Below are 6,036 nucleotides of genomic sequence, written 5' to 3'. Positions count from 1 at the left end.
GTTGTCACCTTTTCACAGTAACATACTCAAAGATTTGGCATTCAAAGTTATAAACGATCCAACCCCATTATACAATATCACTTACTCCCTGTTCTCGTGAAGAGTCACAGAGGCCAATTGGATCTGTTGATGCATTTTATGCAGCAACTGAAGACTTACTGTACGAACACATCAGAAGAGAGAAAAGTACAAACATTTGCTGGTCTCCTTTTATAGCAAGAGTGGCTCGAGTGATAAAGAGTAAGACCTTTAAAGGGACATTGTGTGAGATTTGTATTTGATTATTTCCAGAATTCATGCTGGCCATTCATTAATGTTACCTTTTTCATGAATACTTACCACCACCATCAAATTATAAGTATTCATTATGCCTGGAAAAATTGCATTTTTCATACATGAAAAGGGGGATCTTCTCCATGGTCCGCCATTTTGAATTTCCAGAAATAGCCATTTTTAGCTGCAAAAATGACGGTACTTGGGCCATACTATAAAATATTAATTTATTACTTGGTAAACTTTCATGAAAAGATCAAATTTGGCCTTAGACAACACATGTTCAATGAGCAGCATAGTTGCAGTACCTTTTCTGACCATTTCCTGCACAGTGTCCCTTTAAAAAAAACAAAGCAAGCAATCCGACATTCCAATTGGCTGCTGCTGCGGCTGTAGCCATATCGCATCATAGGTCATGAGCATAATATTTGCTTCTGTCTGTTCTGTCGATTTTTGTCTCTTCTGTCGCCAGCTCCTCCATACTGGTACAAAGTGAATTACTTCCAGTGCCATTATCGCTCTAGTCGCTTTTGGTGTGTTGGTGTATGGTGCCATTACCTGTTTTTGGCACTGTCACTCCCTCTTCCCAAAAATCAGTCTTTTCTTTACATGCATTATTGTTGTTGTTGTTGTTGTTGTTGTTGTTGTTGTTGTTGTTGTTGTTTGTGATGAGATGGGTCACTGGAACGTCCCATATTTCCCAGGTCGAGGAATGTTGGCCCCCTGACCAACCACACATGTTGCAACTTAAGGGTTGATCCAGACCAGTGGTTCCCAACCTTTTTTGGCCCGAGACCCATTTTGACGTCCCAAATTTCATTTTTCTCTTTTTTTCCACAACTGGGAAAAAACATGACTGGGCTAATTTGTAGGCAATTAAACCTATTGATATTCCTGAAAATCTAAGATTTTCTTCACCCCTAGACAATTCAGGCGACCCCATTTGAATTCCAGCCGACCACACATGGGGTCCGACCACACTGTTGAAAAACACTGAGCTAGACCTTTCATGACCACAGACCCATGTGTTGCCTGACAGCCATGATCTCATTCCTCACCAGAGCCAGTGTGGTGCTCTGAAGAGCAGGGCTGGACTGGTCATCAGGCATGCATAGCATTTCCCCAGTGGGCAGACAAGGGGTCTCAGGGGTCGATAATATTGTTGTTTGTTTGTTTGATGTTTTTTTAGGGTCTAGCCCACAGTTCAGAGGGTCTGCCCATTTGTCCATCTTCAATATATAGAAAGGAATCAAGCAGTAGCCTACATGATATGAAAATAGTGTGTATGTGTGAGGGGCCAGTTTAAGCCAAAATGCCCAGGTGTTTTTTATTTATTTGGTCTTCGTGCAGCCCAGCTGAAGAGGCTCTGTGCCCCCCAGGTCTCCTCAAGACGTCCTGCAGACAAATTCCTGCTGGATGACCTCCTTTTCTGTGGTGCGGTCGAAGTGTTTAACCTGTTTTGTGTGTGGCCTTCCCAACTGCAGAGACTATGCACATTATTTTATTTTTCTTTATTAGCATTCCTGTAATTGCCACAATGTCAGGGCAGTCACTTTATTGAAGTTTTGACATTGTCTGGGTCACCTTAACCGTCCTTCTTTCAGGGGGCAAGATGGTCATTTTAAGATCCACTTATTGATTTTTCAGCATTGTTTTGGATTGGTTGTAGCAGTTGAACAATGTGTCTTGTTTTTGTAGGAAGGAGATCAACCTTTGATAATGTTGATGATAGTGTTTTGGTCTGGAACAGCAGTTCACATGGCACCATGTGAAATGGCAGGCATCAGACACTACTGATAGCTGTGAGGAAGGTTGTTTTCCTGTTTGTGTGCATTTCCTTTAATGAACCAGAGAGTGCGCTGAATGGCAGTTTTGTGGAGAAAAGAGTTCATACAAGAGAGGGAGCCTGCACTTCATGTGTTCTGGTGCCAAGAACATTAATTTGAAGATGATATCATAAGCATGAGCCTCAGAACTGCATAACAAAAAAAGATGGGACATTTGATGGCTGAAGATGTGACGTAGGCCTACGGAGGGCTATGTGACATCAAAGCAATTTTGTGAATGCCAACCAGCAAAAAAAAAAAAACCGTACGGCAGATATTCAAAGATGAATGAAGTACTTCATTATTCTCTAGCCAACATTCCATTTCTGGTCCTCAATATCAGTCATCACTTTGCTGGAAAAAAAGAGCGATATGAAAGACACCGCAAGTACAAGAGCACACTGGACAACTGATGAAGATTGAGTAAAAGCTGATTACCATCAAAATCAGCCAAGTAGAAGAGTCAAAGAGGCAGAAATTTGGAGCTGTCAAATGATCAACTTCAGAAGCTTTGATGTGATTGTGAAGCTTGTTGATTTAACTTTACGCTCTACTTTCCAAGATTTTGCTGTGCCGGTTGAAACAAACAAACAAAAGCCCTGCAGAGCCAAACATTCATTTCTGAGTTGAACAAGAGAAGACAAGGCAAGAGAGAATCTCTCTTGCTATGTTGTGCACATCTTTCTATGTGACAGAGACAATTTGTGTTGAGTGTGCAGCTCCTAGGAATCCATTGTTGGGTGTTAGGACTGCTTGATATTCAGTGCACACAGTGCTAGGATTTCATCAATTCTCTTCTTCGAACAGGTGCTGTGCAAGTCAAAGGGTCTGTGCTTGTTTATGAGTGTAATACATTTGCAATATGTTTGTTATGCAATGTTGTGTGTGTGTGTGTGTGTGTGTGTGTGTGTGTGTGTGTGTGTGTGTGTGTGTGTGTGTGTGTGTGTGTGTGTGTGTGTGTGTGTGTGTGTGTGTGTGTGTGTGTGTGTGTGTGGGTCTGGGTCTGGGTCTGGGTATGCATTTGGAAAGAACAAACTGTCTGGAATCTGACAACTTCAACCAGGTACCGCCATCAGCTATCAGCCATCAGCCATAACTGCTTCTACGCTAGACGTACCGTATGCATATAAATGGATGGATAGTCACCTATGCATATGAACAACAGCCAAATGTTGCCCCTCCCCCAACATACACACAGCCATACATACAAAACCACGCAAAAAGAAAGTATGCAGATGCATGCATGCACGTACGCACTCACTCATGCACAGTAGGCCTACATACACACACACACACGCATACGCACACGCACACGCACACGCACACGCACACACACACACACACACTAAACCAACAGCAGGTAAGACGGATGTACAGCTCCTTGTGAAGTCCCTCCAGATGGCTGGTGGTCTTGTAGTGTAGTTATGTATATGGGTCAGTCATGCATCACTCAGCGCTGGCTAGGCCATATTTAGCTGCCCCCCCCCATTGTTTTACAAACAAAGGGAAGCACCTCCTGGACAGCACTGCACTGCAGACTCATGGCAGGATCTGGAGCAGGCCTACAGTACATCCCAGACCCGGCTGCAGAACCAAGTCGTTGGACGGGCATTTGGTGGAGTATGGAGGGGCACCTTGGCGGGGGGTATGGGGGTCCTCCCCCAGAAATGTTTGTATTTCTTAGATGCAATTTCCTGCATTTTAACCAAATTGTGGGCTCAGTTTCAGCTCTACGGAACAGTACTTTTGTATCTAAATATGGGACAATCCCATTATTTCAAAGGGTCTACTGACAATGTCTAAATAGTGTAGCCTATTCATTTATTTGTTTATTAGGGCTATGGTGGTTAAGCAAAGGTGGAATTTTGTCTTACACTTTATATTTACTGTATTCAGAAAAAAAATACTCATTTGTTGCATATTAATGACCATATCAGCATGTTTAGGTGAATAAGCCCTGGGGGGGGGGGGCACAGCAGCTTGGTTGGGGGGGCAATGCCCTCCAATGCCCCCCCCGTGGCGCCAGCCCTGGTACATCCACTATGGCCTGGTCAGGGGCTGCACGTTCCTTTACCTTGGCTTCACGTTACAGTTAGCTGACTTAGCTGCTTACATATTATTACAGGGTATTGGTTACAGTCCCTGGAGCAGTGTGGGGTTAGGTGCCTTGCTCAAGGGCACTTCAGCCATGGAGGGAGGAAGGGATTGGTAAGGGTGGGGATTGAACCTGCAACCCTGTGATCTACAGTCCAACTTCTTAATCATTATACCAGGGATGCCCACCATTATGCACCATGCCTGGTGGAGGGCAACTCTGGCTATCACACAATTTTGAGTACTTTCTTCTTTCAGATCCCAACAATAGTACAAGTCAGCATGGGATTTCCCAGGCTGGTGTGCAGCCATGCAGTTGAGGTGAGCTCTCCATCATTACCTTAATTCGGGCATACACTGTGTGATATTTTCGCTCGTGGGTATTAAGCTCCTGCTCACACTGCACGATGGAATTTCACTATTTGAAAGTTCACATCTCATGACTCACATCCTCACACTATACGAGCCAACAGTCAGATGCTAGCCAAATGCTTCCACTGCGCAACGCGACAGACACGTTTCCCCGGTCTGCAGAGGAGGGAACATGCGCACCTGAGGTGGAGATGAGGTCGTGCTCAACAGCAAATCGCACGGCCCTATTAATTTGTGCATGTGAAGTGTCAAATTGGGTCATAGCACTGCTTTAACTGTGCGATTTACGGACGAGCCACGACCAGGATTTCAAACAGTTTTGATTTTCTCGCGACCCTGCGATTGCACAATCGTGAGGCGAAATCGCTTGTCGTTACCCCATGTACACTGCACGATTGACCTGCGATTGAGCAAGAAATCGACCCAACTCCCAAAATGTCGTGCGAGTGCCAAATCGGGGTAAAATCGGGGCAAAAGTCGCACAGTGTAAGCCCAGCTTTACTGGTCATCCAGCTTATGGGGGAATTGAAAGGGGCGCCCATTACCTCCTAATTGGGGGAGCAGTGTTGTGGTGCCTACTGTGGTCCTACTTTAGAGGCTGGCATCGTGAAAAGGCCTATCTATCATAATGGTGTGCCTAATTATTTTGCAGTTCAGTGGTTGGATTCACATGGATGTTGTGGCTTACGTAATTATAGCTGCACAACCAAAACAACACAAAGGCCCTACTGTTGATGGTGCCATACAGCAGAACTGTGGTGAAATGACTGGTATTGCTGATAAACCACCGGCAAAGAAACTGCATGCATGAAAAGCTTCATACAGTAGCTGTGAGTCCACTGACAACAGCATCAATATTAACAGGAGATTCAGATTAGACTGGGTACATCTCCTTCAATGTTTTTGCTTCATGTTTAAGCATGACAAGCATTGTCTACATTACATAACTGCATCATACAACTTGCAGGATGTCACTATGTTTACAGCTAATACACGCCTACTCAAAGAGAGAGAGAGAAAAAGAGGTTGGCAGAGAGCTTGCTGTTGTATAAACATTATGCAAGTTGGCAAGAACAAATTGGTCATTTTACAACAGTGTCCATGCTTCTGAAAACGTTCAGAGGATTGATGCAGACCAATAATTCATTGCTACAGTCAATCCGGAAAGTATTCACAGTGCTTCACCTTTTTCACATTTTATTATCTTACAGCCTTATTCCAAATGCTACAATTGAATCTCTGTTGTCAAAATCCTACACAAATTATTCCATTATGACCATGTGAAAAACAAGTTGTCTAGACAGTTTTGAAAATGTATAAAGATAAAAAAACAAAGAAATCATTTTTATAAAAGTATTCACAGCCTTTGCTTAATACTTTGTAGAACCACCTTTGGCAGCAACTACATTCATTTTTTCATTTCAAAATGAAAAGGGATTAAAAGGGAGGTCATTGGTGTGTGTTTCAACCT

The sequence above is a fragment of the Engraulis encrasicolus genome, chromosome 6 (genome assembly GCF_034702125.1).
Source record: "Engraulis encrasicolus isolate BLACKSEA-1 chromosome 6, IST_EnEncr_1.0, whole genome shotgun sequence".
In the NCBI taxonomy this organism is placed as follows: Eukaryota; Metazoa; Chordata; class Actinopteri; order Clupeiformes; family Engraulidae; genus Engraulis; species Engraulis encrasicolus.
Note: the sequence above shows the minus strand (reverse complement) of the source record.